This window comes from Cotesia glomerata, linkage group LG6, assembly GCF_020080835.1.
Source record: "Cotesia glomerata isolate CgM1 linkage group LG6, MPM_Cglom_v2.3, whole genome shotgun sequence".
In the NCBI taxonomy this organism is placed as follows: domain Eukaryota; kingdom Metazoa; phylum Arthropoda; class Insecta; order Hymenoptera; family Braconidae; genus Cotesia; species Cotesia glomerata.
In genome coordinates this window covers 12,302,340-12,322,587 of record NC_058163.1, presented here as the reverse complement: position 1 = coordinate 12,322,587, position 20,248 = coordinate 12,302,340, and positions in this window count along the sequence as shown.

The window sequence follows — 20,248 nt, the reverse complement described above, 5'->3', positions numbered from 1 at the left end:
CACTTGAAACGTCTTGAGTAAAAATGAAAATATGATCTATTAAATTTAAGTTTTTCAACACATGCCTATGTTAAAGAGAAATTCGAGTGAGATGGAAAATTTTACGATCGGTCAGACGTAAAACAGTGGGCCTTATGTATTATAGTTCTATACACATAAAAACTTGAAAAAAATATTTTTTAAAAAACAAATTATTTAACTAAGATCTGAACAAACTTTTGTTTTTTTAATCATAAAAAAAATTTTTTTTTTAGAAGTTACTCCGACTGTCGAAAGCACTATTCGAAATATTTTTGTGATAATAAATTAAATAATAATAAATTTTTATTTATTTCATCCCTATTATTATTTCCATTTATTATTATTATTATTATTATTATTATTATTATTATTATTATTATTACAAAAACATAAGATTAATTAGTTAAAATTGATTTTACAATAATCATGATCGTTTAATAATTTAAAAAATTTTATTAGCATTCTTAGAACTGCAAATCTCGGTTTGATTAAATGAATTATTTTATCAATCGTATAGATTCTTATATTTCAACATTTGATTATTTTAAAATGTTCATGCGGTACCAACGGTCATATTGAATCATTGACACTTGATACTTGGAGCATAAGAAAAATTTTCGGCATTGTAAATCTGTCATCACATGTACTGTAACGTTTCTTATTAATCATAGGTGGTCTTACTATTATTTTACTCATACATGCATACATGTATGAATGTATATGTATATCATGGACGCATAATTTTTTTATAAATATTCTGAGATTGCTTCCTTGACTTACAGAAGAAGTTTGAATCTCACACTTTGCATATCTCAGTCAAAAGAAATTGAATCTCACACCTAGCGTATATCATATGATATAAAAAGTTTGATTTATACAAGCATTAGTGATTTATACAAGCATTAAATTAATTTTTGCGAATTTTATTGCAAATTTTTTGCAAATTATTAACAATTGTTAGTGATTTATACTAGTATTAAGTTGTTATTTTGCAAATTTTTTGCAAATTATTTTTTGCGAATATGTCTCAACAAATAATAGAAGCTATTCACAGCCTGGTGGATACAGTGTCTGAATCTTATAACGATTTAAAATCTAACCAAGTGAGTGTTGAACAATGTGAACGGTGTTTTAATGTTTGCCCACTGAGTAGGTCCCCCCCTTTCCCCTATCCGTTCTTTCCCAACTCCCTTAAAATTTGCTTTGATATGGCTCTTTACCGTAAGATGGACGGTGGCGTTGTTTGCTCGGTGGGTCTTATATACGTGACTGAATAAAGTAGTCAGTACTTGTCTCGGATAGCTTAACTGGTAGAGCCCTTGGCGCGTAACCGAAAGATCTGGGTTCGATTCCCAGTCTGGGCTGTCTGATTATTTTTTCAATTACGGAAAAATTCCCACTGAGTAGGTCCCCCCCTTTCCCCTATCCGTTCTTTCCCAACTCCCTTAAAATTTGCTTTGATATGGCATTTTTAAAAACTTATCGTTTAGATCCTTTACACTACTATACAGTACCAGGGCTAGCTTTTGATGCAATGTTAAAGTATACTGGTGTTGAGTTGGAATTATTAACTGATTCGGAAATGATGCTATTCATTGAAAAAGGTGTCAGAGGTGGTGTTTCTCAGTGTACGAATAGATATGCATTAGCAAATAATAGATATATGGGTGATAATTTTGATTCAAATAAACCAGAATCCTATTTAATGTATTTTGATGTTAATAATTTGTATGGTGCATCTATGAGTATGCCTTTACCAACAGGCTCATTTGAATGGGTTGAATTAAATTTCGATATGAATCAGGAAATTAATAAATTTTTAAATAATACCGAAGGTTTTGGCTATATCCTTGAAGTTGATCTAAAAATATCCGGAGGAACTATATGACCTACATAAAGATTTACCTTTATGTCCTGAACACTTTTCACCTCAGACAGCAAACATACAAAATTAGCAACTACTTTGTATGATAAAAAAGAGTATGTAATACACTATAGAAATTTGAAACAATGTTTAGACTTGGGATTAAAATTAACAAAAGTACAACGAATTTTAAAGTTTAGAGAGTCACCATGGTTAAAACCGTATATAGATAAAAATACTGATTGTAGAAAGGCTGCAAAAAATGAATTTGAAAAAGATTTTTATAAATTAATGAATAATGCAGTTTTGGTAAGACTATGGAAAATGTTAGAAAATATAAAAGATGTTAGAATAGTAACAAGATGGTCTGGTAGATATGGTGCTTCTGATATGATTTGTAAACCAAATTTCCATAGTCTTACAGTTTTTGATGAAAATATGATTATTATTGAAATGAAATGTGCTGAAGTTAATTTTAATAAACCAATCTATGCTGGTTTTGTATTTTAGATATGTCAAAAACTTATATATACGACTTTCATTATAATTATGTAAAGAAAAATTTTAAAAATGACGATTCTAAATTAATGTATACAGATACAGATAGTATAATTTATCACTTTACTGTACCTAATATATATGAAATCATCAAACGTGATATTGCAAAGTTTGATACCTCTGACTATCCACCAAATAATATTTACAATATTCCGTTAGTAAATAAAAAAGTCTTAGGATTAATGAAAGACGAAAATAATGGTAAAATTATGTCGGAATTTGTTGGATTAAGAGCAAAACTTTACGCTTTTCAAATATATAAATCTGGCGAAGATCAAACTCAAGCATATGAGTCTGATGAAGAAATAAACGATGATACTGTTAAAATGCGAGCAAAAGGTGTCAAAAAATCGACTTTGCGAACTATAACGTTTGATGATTATAAACAATGTCTATTCGATAATATAAAAGTAACAAAAGATGAATATGTTATAAAAAGTAGAAATCATGAAGTTAATACCCCATACAAAAAATGAAGATCGGCCCGATACTGGGCCAAGATTGGTAACCGATCTTTAAGTATCGGCCGAGTATCGTGAAATATCGTTGGGCCAAGACTGGGCGAGCATCGGATGGTAACACCCAGCCGATATAAGCGACTGAGCATCGGCCGAACATAGTAACCAAGCATTGGCCAAGCATCGGCCAAGCATAAGCAAAAAATCAAATTTTAGGTAAAATAATTAAAAAAAATTTTTTTTCATTGTTTATTTTTGAATTATTATTATTCTGAGGTGATGAACTACTGGTTGATAGAAATTAATTCTGAAAAAATCCGGATGCGAAGGGATTTGAACCTGGTCCGTCTGCGTGGAAGCCTCGAGCGGTGTCACGGGCGCTGCTAACTGATCTCAGTGTAACGTTCTTAGTTTAATCATTTCAATGTTCAACAATCAATTTTTCTCAGTATAATTGAGTTAACTTGTTTGTTGTTACGAATTTTTCTATTTATTTCATAATTGAACAATTTCTGAATTTTAATAATAAAAAAAAACTTCCTAGTTTTTTAAAACTTCATTTTTTAAGCAAGAAGTTCAAAATTAATTAAAAATAAATGATTTATTAGTAAATAAATATATATATTTATATTTGTATATTTTTATTTATATTCATAAATCTATTTGTGAGTAAATAAATCATTCATTAAAAATCATTAGTTTCTTGCTAAAATATTTTTTTTAATACTAAAAGAAATAGGTTCAACTGATTGAGTAATGTAAGAATTTATTGAAAAAGTCCTCCAAAAAAATATTCATTAACTTATTAAGTCTGTTTTAGTGAAAACAAATGTTGATTTAATTTTAATAGAGTTTGTTAAATAATAAAAATGTTAATTAAAAACTAAAAAATGATCAATATAATATTTATAAAAAAAAACATTGTTGATAATTTAAATTGGTGTTTTATCCTAAAAAAATCTCTTAAGATAATTTTTAAAAAATTGATTTACTAATTTTTAGTACATATTAGTTTATAATTTGGTCAAACGTTAAATTAAAAAAATTGAAAACAATAATACAACATAGTAATGACTAATATGTATTAAAACAATAAATATTGTTTTCAAGTGTAATAAAGAATTAGCCAGAGCATCGGCCAAGCAATGGCTGATAATCAAATCACATACCATTATATTATAATAAATATCGTGCGGTAGCCGATGGCTTACCTAGACTAGGCCAGTACAAATCGCCAATGCTTGGCCGAATATTAAAGCCGATGGTTTACCGAGGCTAGGCCGATACAAAACGCCGATACTTGGCCGAGTATTAGTAGCCGTGCCTTGGCCAATGAACGGAAATTGTTGAGCATCGGCAACTTTGTATGGGTACACTTCTTCAAACGAAATTAGCTTTAAGTTGGGAAGATGACAAACGTCAACTTCCTAAAAATAGTACAGACACTTTACCATGGGGTTATGAAATACCAAGTTCACAAAAGTTGTCAATATTGAAAAAACTATTAAAAGACCAAGATTATTGTAAATTCAATTTTTAAGTAATTAAATTTTTAAGTGATTAAAAAATGAATGTTATGTTTTTGTAATAATAATAAAAAAATTTTTTTCTGTTAATTTTTCATGTATATATATATATATATATATATATATATATATATATATATATATATATATATATATATATATATATTTATTTTAAAGTATAATTTTTAAGAACATATATAAGTACATTTTTAACATAAATTTAATTGAAGTAATTTATAATTTATTCTTGATTATGGAAGTTTGATAAGAAATTCAAACTTGTGATAAGCTGTTCCGAAATAATTCAAGTGAAGTTCTCCTGCTGAGGCCAAATCGATCAGTGATGTTAACTGCTCTTCATCATCAATGAGCATCCGGTTGGTTCGATTCGGGAAGAAGATTGAAAACTCGTTTTCCACAATTCCCAAAATTTTTGGTCCATATTTTGTGTTGACTTTCTTAATTTCCGTGATTTGATAAATCTTGTTCAGTTGCAGTTCTTCAAACTTTTTAGTTGGTAAAAAGTTCGGTAAGTTGTTGATTTTATTGATAGCACTCAAATCCATTTTTGAATTATTTAACTAAGAAATAGATAGAAAATAGTTAATAATAATAGTAGAAATTAGTTATAAAATAGAATAATGAAATAAATGACTTACTTGATTTTCTGTAGAGTACACAATTTTAAATATTTTTAACAAAAGACACAAATTTTTTTTAAACTGAACGACTGATTGAAGTAACTGCAGGCAGAGGACTGAAATTTGGAGGCAAGTAAGGATAACTCCCCACCAACGATCCCCTCCCAACGACGACGACAACGCCAAAAACAAGTTTAAACTTGTGGGATGACGTAAAAACATGACGTAATCGAGAGAGGTGGGGGTTAAGAAATCAACTCTGCTGTTGGGGTGGTAGCATTTTTGACCTCAACGAAATCAATCAACAAATCAATGATAATCCCTCCAACAGTCGGTAAAAAATCAACCAACAAATCGATGATAATCCCCCCCCCCCCAACAATCGGTAAAAAATCGATGATAATCCCCCCAACAGTCGGTAAGTAGAGCACAAAAACCAACCATCGATATCGCAGAAACTCCGCCAACAACCGTCGGTAAGGCAGAAACCCACACTGTCGGTACTGCAGGAATCTGTTTTATCGGGGGACCAAACCCTCCCTGTTTAGCTACTCGTGCCCCTAAAGGCTTCACGGATTTTGATTGCCTCTAGTGGGATTTCACAACTTTCTCCAATTTCCCTTTTTAGAGCGGTCTGAATATGCTCTTTCGTCGTGTCGTCATCGACATCTCGGATCTCGATGGTCTCCTGTGGTCCTTTGCAGATCACTTTGGCTTCCTTCTTAAGGAAGGGTCAACTGTTTTACAGATTTTGTTTCTTTATTATTAACGGAAAAAAGTTCTTTTAACAACCAACTTTGATGTTAACAAGCTCACATTTCCAAGACCATCTTTTTTTAACTTCCCGATAAGAAAATCAAATATTTTCTAAAATCGGGAAGTTAAACTCGCTTATAACTTTTGACCCATAGATTCGGATCGATAGATTTTTAAAAATTTCAAAAAAACTAACAAAAAAAATTTTTTTTGAAAATGGTTTTTTTTGAAAAGATCCAAAACGGCTTTATCGATCAACTCCAAAGACTAATCCTCCCTCAAGCTTAAAAAACCACGTCGATCGCCGCTAATCCGGTCAAAATCAATTGATTCGTTCGAGAGATATCCGCGACAAAATATTTGGAAACAAGTGTTTTTTTAACATAACTCCGACATTTTTTGGAATAAATTTTAAACGGCTCCACCGTTCAATTTCAAAAAATAATCAGTTATTAACATCGAAAAATCACGTCGATCGCCGTCACGCCGGTCAAAATCGGTCAATTCGTTCAAGAAATATCGTGAACGAAAGAAACTCGAAAAAAGGATTTTTTCGGAATTACTCCGAATTTCCTAGTTTTATCAATTCAAACTTGAAGATTCTTCATGAGGCTGAAAAAACTGCGTCGAATACCGCCAACCGCGTGAAAAATCGGTTAATTCGTTCAAAAGTTATTGCGGTTTGAAAATTCAAAAAATAGTGTCTCATCAAATCTCTATCAGACTTTTGAGCTCAAAGAGCTCTAAGAGCTCAAAAACATCATTGGTGCAATTTTAAACACCTAGGTATGGAATTAGCGGGAAGTTGCAGGGATCAAAATTTGATCAAAATAATATAATTTTTATTTTTTAATATAATTTAATATTATAATTATATAATTTTATAATATATTTTGATTAAAATAATAAAATAAAAACTATAAAATCTAGACCCCTAATGACCACTACGGGTTAACAATGGTTATCCCTCTTAGGTTCCACACAGTACCCTATTAGGAAAAAATTAACAAGAATTTTTAATTTCACGTTGGGATTTCCCATTAAGATTCTACACAGGACCCTATTGGGAAAAACTTAATAACAATTTTTAATTTTACATCCACAAATTCGGTAGAATCTGGCGCCAAGTTCCGTTCAAATCCGTTGTAAGCGGAGCGCCAGACTACCGACTATGTTTACTGTAAGCAGAACGGTATTTTGAGGTTGCAAAATTTTATTTAATTCTACGGTACTTCTTGTTCCTAAATTTTATATTATAACAGTAATTCATGCTTTATTTTACTGATATTAATTAATTATATTAAATTATAATAATTAATCTACTTGAAATTATTAAATTTTATCAGCACAAACTATAGCAAGCTCAAAAATTTCGATCCTGACTTTTTTTCTATGTAAAAAGTGACATGCCACAGACTAAATAATTCGAGAATGCATGGTAATCTTCCAATAGATGGGAAACTACAGTTAAAAAAATACATTTCACAGCTTGCATCTACATCCGCCAGGGTGCGCTGGAATTGTTTTTACATAAACTGTAGCTACCCAGTGCCTTTGACTGAACGTTGCTACTTATTTTTCATTTTTAAATTACTTTAATTATTTTGAATGAAAATACAAATTTATTCATAGCCGCCCAGTGCCTGTAACTGACCCTGATCACTAATTTTTTAATTGAATTTGATTTAATTATTCTAAATGAAAAAAGCTTTATTCGTAGACGCTCAGTTTTTCTCACTAACCCTCGCTACTTATTGTTTTTTTATCAAAAATCACTTTAATTATTTAAAATAAAAATGAAAATTTATTTATGGCCGCCAAGTACCTCTAACTAATCCTCGCTAGTAATTTTTTAATTCAAAATTGCTTCAATTATTACAAATAAAAATCAAAAACTCAGTCATAGCCGCCTGGATCTCCTGACTGACCATCACCCCTTATTTTTTATTTAGAAATTATTTTAATTCATTTAAATAAAAGTAAAAATTCATTCATAGCTGGTTAGTGCCTTTAACTTACTATTACTACTAATTTTTAATTGAAAATTACTTTAATCGTTCTAAATGAAAATAAAAATTTATTCACAGCTACGCAGTGCCTGTAACTGACCCTGATCACTAATTTTTTGATTAAAATTAATTTAATTTTTCTAAATGGAAATATAAATTTATTCATAGCTACCAAGTGCCTTTGACTGACCGTTGCTACTTATTTTTCATTTTCAAATTACTTTAATTATTTTGAAAAAAAATAAAAATCTATTCATAGCCGCCCAGTGCCTGTAACTGACCCTGATCACTAATTTTTTAATTGAATTTGATTTAATTATTCTAAATGAAAAAAGCTTTATTCGTAGACGCCCAGTTTTTCTCACTAACCCTCGCTACTTATTGTTTTTTTATCAAAAATCACTTTAATTATTTAAAATAAAAATGAAAATTTATTTATGGCCGCCCAGTACCTCTAACTGATCCTCGCTAGCGATTTTTTTATTCCAAATTGCCTCAATTATTCTAAATAAAAATCAAAAACTCAGTCATAGCCGCCTGGAACTCCTGACTGACCGTCAATCCTTATTTTTTATTTTAAAATTATTTTAATTCATTTGAATAAAAGCAAAAATTAATTCGTGGCTGCTTAGTGCCTTTAACTTACTATTACTACTGATTTTTAATTGAAAATTACTTTAATCGTTCTAAATGAAAATAAAAATTTATTCGTAGCCGCCCAGTTTTTCTAACTAACCCTCGCTACTGATTTTTTCTATTAAAAATTACTTTAATTATTCTAAATAAAAATTAAAATTCATTTATGGCCGCCCAGTACCTCTAACTGATCCTCGCTAGTAATTTTTTAATTCAAAATTGCTTCAATTATTCTAAGTAAAAATTAAAAACTCAGTCATAGCCGCCTGGAGCCCCTGACTGACCGTCAATCCTTATTTTTTATTTAAAAATTATTTTAATTCATTTAAATAAAAGCAAAAATTAATTCGTGGCTGCTTAGTGCCTCTAACTTACTATCACTACTGATTTTTTAATTAAAAATTACTTTAATCGTTCTAAATGAAAATAAAAATTTATTCATAGCTACCCATTGCCTGTTACTGACCCTAATCACTAAGTTTTTTATTAAAATTAATTTAATTATTCTAAATCAAAATAAAAATTTATTCATGGCCGCCCAGTTTTTCTTACTAACCCTCGCTACCGATTTTTTTTATTGAAAATTACTCAAATTATCCTAAATAAAAATAAAAATTCATTCATGGCTGCCTAGTACCTCTAACTGATCCTCGCTACTGATTTTTTAATTGAAAATTGCCTCAATTATTCCAAATAAAAATTAAAAACTCAGTCATAGCTGTCCAGAGCCCCTGACTGACCGTCGCTACTTTTTTTTTATTTTTAAATTATTTTAATTCATTTAAATGAAAATTAAAATTTAATCATAGTCGCTCAGTGCCTCCAACTGACCCTTTGTGCTTATTTTTTGTCTGAAAATTACTGTCATCATTTTAAATAATAATACAAATTTTGCCATTACCGCCTAGTGCTTCTAATCGACTTGCCGTATTTATTTTTTAATTAAAAATTCGTTTAACTACTTCAAATTAAAAAAAAATTCAGTCACCGCCGCCAAGTGCCTTGCTACTAATTTTTTAATAAAAATTACTCCAATTTTCTCTCATAAATAAAAAAATCCAGTAACTTCTGCCCTGTGCCTCTGCCTGAGCCCCGCTACTGAGCTTTTCATCCACAGATTCGGTAGAATCTGGCGCCAAGTTCCGTTCAAATCCGTTGTCAACGGAGCGCCAGACTACCGACTATGTTTACTGTAAGCAGAACGGTATTTTTAGGTTGCAAAATTTTATTTAATTCTGCGATACTTTTTTTTCCTAAATTGTATATTATAACAGTAATTCATACTTTATTTTACTGTTATTAATTAATTATATTCACTTATAACAATTAATCTACTTGAAATTACTAAATTTAATCAGCACAAACTATAGCAACGCAAAAATTTCGATCCTGACTTTTTATCGATGGGCAAAGTGATCTGCCACAGACTAAATAATTCGAGAATGCATAGTAATCCTTCATTAGATGGGAAACTACAGTTAAAAAAAGATATTTCACAGCTTGCATCTACACCCGCCAGGGTGCGCTGGAATTATTCTTACATAAACTAGCTTCAAGAGGATAGTTTGCTATAAAAAATACAGCCAACGCGAGATTTAAGTTAGTACCAATTGTAAATTTTTATTATAATTACAAAAAATACTAAAATCTGAACAAAAACAGTTTCACTGTAAAAAAATCGCGCCAAGTTCACGTTCATAAAACTATTAAGAAAAAAAAATTTGTTTTTTTCTTTACAAAAAGATATAAAATAAAAAAATTAAAAAATCCAAGTAACCGATATGATTGTTTATGATTTTCGGAAATTAAAAAAAATTTTGTTGTAAATTTAAAAATTTTAAAAAAATTTTTGGAACGTACTTGGTGTGCGTCATTGTGTATTTCAATTTTTTTAAAGTCTAGTAAATAGATTTTACGAATTTCATTAAAAGTATTAAAATATTTTACAACCGCGCACACTAAATACGTTACAAAATTTTTTTTTTCATTTTTAAATTTACAACAAAATTTTTTTTAATTTCCGAAAATCATAAACAATCATATCGGTTACTTGGATTTTTTAATTTTTTTATTCAAAATTACTTCAATTATTTCAATTCAAAATCAAAATTCTCTCATAGCCGAATTAATTTAGCAGAATCTTCTGTTTCTTCCTTTGAATTCGTCAAATCTTATGCCTGTAATAAAAAAAATAAAAATATCCTCATTCACTTTCATACGTGCATTGTTACCGATACACTCACACTAGTACACGATCTCACACATCCACCTAGCATCACGTACGTCTGCTGTCCGTGGTCGGTCCGTCCCCACTCTCGGTCTACTACTCGAGAAGCTGGCAGTAGCTCTGGCATCTCACTCTCGCGTCTCTTACTGCCTTTTCACTCACTTTTTATTCTTCTGTCGCGCGCTCCTGATTGGTCACTTTCATTAATTATCAATTAATTATATATGCGTCTGATTGAAAAATGGCTCAGGACTTTTCGTCTCGGAATATTTTTCTCTTTCGATCCCTACAATGGGGTGCGCGACTTCTGGGACACCCTGTATATCTGGACCTGATTGGGTCCCGAAGAGGCACGCCCAATTGGAAAATCCCTGTAAGGGTCTAATTAGCCCCCAATCGGGCAATCCCAACGTAAAAATTATAATTTTTATTCCGTTTTCCCCGATAGGGCCTTATGTGGGACCTAAATGAGAAATCCCAATGCAAAAATTAGTAGTTTTATTCAGTTTTACCCAATAGGGCCCTGTGTGGGACCTAAATGGGAAATCCTAATCCGAACAAAAACAGTTTCACTGTAAAAAAAAAAAATCGCGCCAAGTCCACATTCATAAGACTATTAAGAAAAAAAATTTCTTATTTCTTTACAAAAAGATATAAAATAAAAAAATAAAAAAATCCAAGTAACCGATATGATTGTATTTGATTTTCGGAAATTAAAAAAAATTTTATTGTAAATTTGAAAATTAAAAAAAAATTTTGGAACGTATTTAGTGTGCGTGGTTGCAAAATATTTTACTTTTAATGAAATTCGTAAAATCTATTTACTAGGACTTTAAAAAAATTGAAATACACAATGACGCACACCAAGTACGTTCCAAAATTTTTTTTTTAATTTTCAAATTTACAATAAAATTTTTTTTAATTTCCGAAAATCAAATACAATCATATCGGTTACTTGGATTTTTTATTTTATATCTTTTTGTAAAGAAATAAGAAATTTTTTTTTCTTAGTAGTCTTATGAACGTGGACTTGGCGCGATTTTTTTTTTTACAGTGAAACTGTTTTTGTTCGGATTAGGATTTCCCATTTAGGTCCCACACAGGGCCCTATTGGGTAAAACTGAATAAAACTACTAATTTTTGCATTGGGATTTCTCATTTAGGTCCCACATAAGGCCCTATCGGGGAAAACGGAATAAAAATTATAATTTTTACGTTGGGATTGCCCGATTGGGGCTAATTAGACCACAGGGATTTTCCAATTGGGCGTGCCTCTTCGGGACCCAATCATGTCCAGATATACAGGGTGTCCGAGAAGTCGCGCACCCCATTGTAGGGATCGAAAGAGAAAATATTCCGAGACAAAAGTCCTGAGCTCAATCAGACGCATATATAATTAATTGATAATTAATGAAAGTGACCAATCAGGAGCGCGCGACAGAAGAATAAAAAGTGAGTGAAAAGGCAGTAAGAGACGCGAGAGTGAGATGCCAGAGCTACTGCCAGCTTCTCGAGTAGTAGACCGAGAGTGGGGACGGACCGACCGCGGACAGCGGACGTACGTGATGCTAGGTGGATGTGTGAGATCGTGTACTAGTGTGAGTGTATTGGTAACAATGCACGTATGAAAGTGAATGAGGATATTTTTATTTTTTTTATTACAGGCACAAGATTTGACGAATTCAAAGGAAGAAACAGAAGATTCTGCTAAATTAAATCGGCTATGAGAATTTTGATTTTGAATTGAAATAATTGAAGTAATTTTGAATGAAAAGCTCAGTAGCGGGGCTCAGGCAGAGGCACAGGGCAGAAGTTACTGGATTTTTTATTTATGAGAGAAAATTGGAGTAATTTTTATTAAAAAATTAGTAGCAAGGCACTTGGCGGCGGTGACTGAATTTTTTTTTAATTTGAAGTAGTTAAACGAATTTTTAATTAAAAAATAAATACGGCAAGTCGATTAGAAGCACTAGGCGGTAATGGCAAAATTTGTATTATTATTTAAAATGATGACAGTAATTTTCAGACAAAAAATAAGTACAAAGGGTCAGTTGGAGGCACTGAGCGACTATGATTAAATTTTAATTTTCATTTAAATGAATTAAAATAATTTAAAAATAAAAAAAAAGTAGCGACGGTCAGTCAGGGGCTCTGGACAGCTATGACTGAGTTTTTAATTTTTATTTGGAATAATTGAGGCAATTTTCAATTAAAAAATCAGTAGCGAGGATCAGTTAGAGGTACTAGGCAGCCATGAATGAATTTTTATTTTTATTTAGAATAATTTGAGTAATTTTCAATAAAAAAAATCGGTAGCGATGGTTAGTAAGAAAAACTGGGCGGCCATGAATAAATTTTTATTTTGATTTAGAATAATTAAATTAATTTTAATAAAAAACTTAGTGATTAGGGTCACCCAGGTAGGGTTTGCCAATGCTGACAAATGGCCCAGCCTTGGACCATTTGTTACTTTGCCAAGCCTTGGTAAGTTACCAGTGGCCCAGGCCTGGCCCGAGGCTTGGCCCAATGGTTCAATATTTTGGAACCAAGCCTTGGGAGATCACGACCGGCCGAAGCCTGGTCCGAGGCTCAGCCCAATGGTTCGACATTTTCAAGTCGAGCCTTGGGGTACACCACTGGCCCAAGCCTGGCCCGAAGCTTGGCCCAATAGTTCAATATTTTGGAACCAAGCTTTGGGAGATTACAACTGGCCGAGGCCTGCTCCGATGCTTGGCCCAATGTCTCGATACATTTCAACCAAGCCATGAAAAATCACCACGGACTTAAATCCGGTTCGATACTTGGCCCAATGCTTCGAACACTGATAGAAGAATTTAATAAATGACTTGTCAACAAAAAAATTTTAATAAATATAGTTATTAATCGTTGACCAATTATTTCTAACTATCATTTCTTTGTTGCTGAAAAATGTATAAAACTCTCGAAGCTGCTCAAAAAATAGTTTTCATGTGAATAAAAAATGATAAATTAAATACTGATACATATTGTGAATATTTTAAAAATGTTTATTTTTCTCCACAAAAAAAATATTGAAAAAAATTGTTAACAAGTAAGTTTGCTTATCACTCTCTTACACATATACAAATTACTTCTAATACAAATATATCTATCAGTGAAACTATAGTTTTGGGAAGTCACTGACACCCGAGGCTTGGCCCGGGTCTAGCTTGAGACTTGGCTCAATGGTTCGATATTTCCAAATTGAGCCTTGGGAAGTTATTACTATCGGACCAAATATAAATTCAGAACTAGCTTGGTGCTTTAATTGAATCATAGAAAAATTTTTTTCAATGATAAAAAATATTAATTTTTTATGAAGAAAATCTAACGCTAAAAAATACTTCAATTATTCATTATTTATAGTCACATTATCTTAAATAATAGTAAGAACATTTCGTAAAAAAATTATTGAATGAAATTATACTAAGTAGTTACTTTTCTATAAATTAAAAGTGACAATTTCTTAATTTAGATGTACTCAATTATGATCATATATTTATTTTTGGTAATAGAAAATTTAATTATTTCGTTGAAATCAAATGAATTAAAAAACATTTCATAACTGTATTCTGTCAACAAATTATATTATCTGAACTATACAAAATTTTTAGCAGTTATAAGTTCAATTTTAATTATGGAACATCATGTAATAAAGCAAAATGACTGAGTGATGTTTAACTTAACTAAAACTAATCTGTTAGTGTTACTACGAAGTGCAGCGAAGTCAGTACGGTTCGAGACTTCAACGCGGGTGACCCAGGTTCGATTCCCATCGTGAGCAAAGATTTTTTCAAGGTAATCTGGTGTAATCGCGAGATACGATAATGTAAAGCTGATAATAAACCGTAAAATCGCGAATACAATTAAAATCAAATTTAATTTTTTAATAATGTTTGCATTTTTTTTAGTCCTGGTAAATTAGTTCCCCAAGGCTTGGTCCGAGCCCTGGGCCATTTGTTTCCCAAGACTCGGCCCAAGCCTTGTGTTTTTGTTTCCCAAGGCTTGGAACATGGCCATCATCCAAGGCTCGGACCATTGTCCGCCCAGTGGTCAGCCGAGGCTCACCCTAGCCTCATGCCAAGGCTTGGAACACTGGCATGACGGCTGGCCAAGATCTGGTCCAGGCCTTGCCCAATGGTTCCCTCCAACCAGGGCAGTAACAGGCAATGGGTAGCTATGAATAAATTTTTATTTTCATTTAGAACGATTAAAGTAATTTTTAATTAAAAAATCAGTAGTGATAGTAAGTTAGAGGCACTAGGCAGCCATGAATGAATTTTTATTTTTATTATTCAAATGAATTAAAATAATTTTAAAATTAAAAATAAGGATTGACGGTCAGTCAGGGGCTCCAGGCGGCTATGACTGAGTTTTTAATTTTTATTTAGAATAATTGAAGCAATTTTGAATTAAAAAATTACTAGCGAGGATCAGTTAGAGGTACTGGGCGGCCATAAATGAATTTTAATTTTTATTTAGAATAATTAAAGTAATTTTTAATAGAAAAAATCAGTAGCGAGGGTTAGTTAGAAAAACTGGGCGGCTACGAATAAATTTTTATTTTCATTTAGAACGATTAAAGTAATTTTCAATTAAAAATCAGTAGTAATAGTAAGTTAAAGGCACTAAGCAGCCACGAATTAATTTTTGCTTTTATTCAAATGAATTAAAATAATTTTAAAATAAAAAATAAGGATTGACGGTCAGTCAGGGGCTCCAGGCGGCTATGACTGAGTTTTTGATTTTTATTTAGAATAATTGAGGCAATTTGGAATAAAAAAATCGCTAGCGAGGATCAGTTAGAGGTACTGGGCGGCCATAAAAGTAGTTAAACAGGGGGGGGTGCGTCTCCGTCGGTAAAACAGATTTCGGGGTTCGTGTCCATGCTAAGTGGGGATCTACTTTACCGACCGAGGGTTTGTGCCCGCTAGATCTACCTTACCGACGGAGGAGATCCCCTCGCGGATATGGTGGGCTCACCGCCCCCTCGTGGATATGGTGGTGCCCCCTCGTGAGTTGCTGCCCCTCGCTGTTTTACCGACAGGGAAGGCCCTCTTGTGGATATGGTGGCTCCCCTCGCTGTTTTACCGACGGATGAGGCGGGCCATTTCACTGTTCCCTCGTGGGTTGCTGGTGGCGCCCCCTCTTGCGGCTGAATCTTACTATCCGCCGTTTTCCCGCCATTTTTCTCGCCATTTTGAACGTCCACCATTTTCCCGCCATTTTTTATGCCCCCCATCTGGTGACTGCTATCTGATATCCGCCATTTTGAATCCGATATCTGCCATTTTGAATCCGCTATCTGGTGGCCGCTATCCGCTATCCGATAGCCGCTATCCGATTGCCGCTATCTTGAATCCGATATCCGATATCCGCCATTTGATGCCGATATCCACCATTTTGATGCAGACACCCGCCATCTTGAATCCGCCATTTTGAATCCGCCATCTTTACTGCGCAGTTTGGTGCAGATATCCGCCATCTTGAATCCGCCATTTGGTGCAGATATCCGCCATTTTGAATCCGCCATCTTGAATCCGCCATTTCTATGTAGATGTCCGCCATCTTGATGTCGATATCTATCATTTTGAATCCGACATTTTGTTAAAAAAAGGTACTAGTGATTCAAACCTGACCCAGTCGCTGTTGGAATCACTAGTACCTTTTCATATATCTCCCAAGAAATTGTATATATATTCAAACTGCATGTATAACAAGTACATGCGAGAAGATACGCCATCTGCTGGGGTTTCTGTCTACCTCTAAACAAGTCTAAGCCTGTTCAAGGTCACGTAACTGCGCAGTTTCCTTTGTTCTATCACTAACTGCGTAGTTGATGACGTCATCTGATTGGTTTAAACCTGTTCAAGGTTATGTAACTGCGTAGTAGATGACTCATACTGTTCTTACTGCGCAATAGATGACGTCATCAAACCGGTTTTGAGGTGGAAGAGTGGGGGTAACTGCGTAGTATCCTCTGGCTATAAAAGCAGCGCGCTCTGCCCATACTTCACAAAAACGAAGTACACGTCTCCAGTGAAGTACGAGCTCCTGGTGTGTAAAAGTTATCATTGAAGTACGAGTATACCCAAAGTTCATCGAGTACTATCAATTGTAAGTCATCACTAATTAATTTTCAATTGTCTTATCAATTAACTATAATTAAGCAACTGATTAATTTTTAAATTAATAATATTTTACAGCTTTCAACTATGGATCTTTCCAAGCTGAATGAGGTTAATTGTTTGGTGGGACTCTTACCCATCAAGAAAATGACTGAGTTGGAGTTAAATCGGGAGTACAAAATCAAAGGGTTAAACCAAGTCTCAACACAGTATGGAATAAGGATTGTTGCAAATATTGATAACGAGTTCAACATCTATTTACCGGCTAGAGCTGCAGTATTATTAAAGGGGGATGGTGTCATGGAGATGTTGAATGATTTATCAGAATCAAACCACTTATTTATGCGTTACCATGGTGGAAAATACAATAAATTTGAATTTATTAACTCTAGTCTTGATGTAAAAAGCACCAGTAAACCTATTTAAATCAATAAAAATATTCTATTTTAATATAAATAATTCATTGTTATTATTTTTAATTCCACACATTTTTAAATTTAAGATATTTATTTATAATTCAAATGTTAATGTAGATATGTCAGAGATTATATTTTTAATTAAAATTCCGCGCCTCTTACAGTAGTGACATCTACTATTAGTTTACATCCTACTCGCCTTGCGGCAGTCATATATACTATAAGCTTATTTATAGCGGGGAATGAGAGTGGTTCAAACCACCTAGTCCGCCGCTACCTTTTACCACGCCACCTTTAGGAGAGTAATGAAGTTGTCTTCCAGCAGCAACAGCATGCTGCTACTATCGGGCTATACTCCCCACTTCGCAATCATCTATCATACACTGGCGCGTCTTAATATTTAAGCTATATCTTTAAAAATAATTAATATTCTAAGTTACCGCAAGTCTAAATTGGATTCATAATAATAATAATAACAATAATAATAAAAATAATAATAATAATAACAATAATAATAATAAAAATAATAATAATAATAATAATAATAATAAACCTCATCAAAAAATCAATATTTTTCTAACAAAATATAAACTATGCTGATATAAAAAAATTATTCTTTATTCCATTCAATAATAATATTTATTTTTTCATAATAATAATAATAATTAGTACTAAACATTATTAAAGTAATTGTTTCTTTTAAAAAAAATATAATATATATTTATATAAAAAATTTTTTCTTATAATAAACGTTTCAATTATGTATCCATTTTTTCAATAATCAATTCATGAAAATAATTTATCAAAACGTTATCTGTGAAATGGTACTCGTCTATTTTCGGGTAGTCATGATTCCATTTTTTAAACCACCAGTAGAATCTTTCATTTACGATCTTCAAAATTGTTGTTTGTCCAGCAATTGTAAACATAGCATTATCTAAATCACCTTCATTTCTCATTATAGTAGCTATTCTGAGATTTACTTCTTGAACTATTTCAGCTAAGGTCCATCGTGCTAGCCATTCCTTTGGAATTATTGCATTATACTGAAGTATACCTTCAGAGCTATTCAAGTAGTCAAGTCTATCTTCTTCATAAAAACCATCATCATCATTAATTAAATTCATATTAGTTAAATTAAAACTCATAATTTGAAGGTTTCTCCGTTGTTGATTGATCGCGTAAATTGATCGAACATCAGGAAACATTTCATTCATCAAATTGCCACTGAAGAAGTAATTTTGAGCATTAATACTGATATCATCTTTTCGAGTAAAATACCAACATGATTCTACATCAAATATTGATAAATTTGTTTTGAATTCACCAATTGTAAACTCTGAACCCTCAAATTCTTTGCCATTTTGTTGTAGATACTTTATTCGGTGTAAAATTTCATCGAAAATTTGGTGCTTACTAAAATTCATGTACCACTCCTCCGGTATAATCATCTCGTAACTCATGACTGAACCCATCTAAGTAATTGAAAAAATTATTTTATTTAAATTCTATTAAAAAGAATATCTTTTGAAATTTAGTTCCTCAAATACATTAAAATTTTTTACCTTATTTTCCGTCGATAATCGTTTATCATTCAGTTGTAGTCGTTGTTGATGCCTCAAATGTTTCTAAATATACCATATAAATTAATTAACTTATAGATAATTATTAAATCTACAATAATAAAACATTACGAATAATGTTAAGAAATTATTATCTTTAAACCAACACTCAAGTTTTGTGATTAAAAATTTTAATTTAAAAAAATAAAATGTTTATTCGTTTAATAATTATTTTGTGTCAATATATTTATGATAGAAATAATAATAATAATAAGTATTCATTAGTAGAAAAATAACTTACAACGCACTTGCTGGCACTTTTGTTTTACAAAACTAACGCTTTACAAGTTTTAACATGTCTATCTTCACATAATTTTTATCTACGCATTATTTCTTTCTTCCTATTAGAAGAAAGTTCTGTGGCATCAACCAATAGAAACTCTTAGTCCCAAAACGCATGATGCTGATTGGCCTTTTACGTAAAAACACACTATACACAACCGGCAAGTCGGCATTTTGATGTTAATAAAAAAATTGATAATAAACATTATCATGTAGAAATGATTGGATATATATGATAATAATTTTTCAGTATACCTAAATTCAAATTTTTTTCAAAGTTAATTTATTTTTTCAATAAAATATCAGCCTATCAAAATTCTGCTACCGGTTAACTTTTGGCGCGCGGAAGCAGCCAGTTCGAATAATAAAAAAAATTTTTTTCTCCTAACTGTTAGAGCGATTTTGTATTCAATTTTGTACTTAAAAATATTTTTTATTATTGATATTATAAATAAATTAGAAAGTTATTGTAATTTTATCAAATTTATTTAATGTTATTATAGTCGGTAAAGTTTTCATATACACTACAGTTAATGCCTAATCGATGCCAAGACTTATACACTCACGCCATCTCTAGTGTCAAATAAGCATCAACTGTGGTGTATTTTGATTGCATTTGGAAAAGTTGTTTTTGAAATAACGCAACATCCGCGCTTTTTCAACGATAAATATTATTAATTCTTTCTCTCTCGCTATAGTTTCAATCCTAAACGTTATTTATGAGGTAAAATTACTTCGTAAGATATAATACCATATCAGCGACATCTCAAGGGATTAAAATCAACTTAGAATTATTTTGAAAAATTAATTTAATCTTAAAACTATTTTATTAGGGATAATAAAAAGATTAAATTCATGTTTTAATAAATTTATTGATTATTAATAAACCAATCTTTTAAATTTTTACATTTTCCAGTGCGCATGAATCAGTTAAATAATTATGATATTTACAGAAATTATTATTACATATTTTCATGCTTTTCAGTGATGGACATTTAAAATCATCAAGATCAATTACAATTTTGTTACATTCAATGTAATCTTGAATCCATAACTTTTTCTCAGCACCTTTTACATAAATTATTT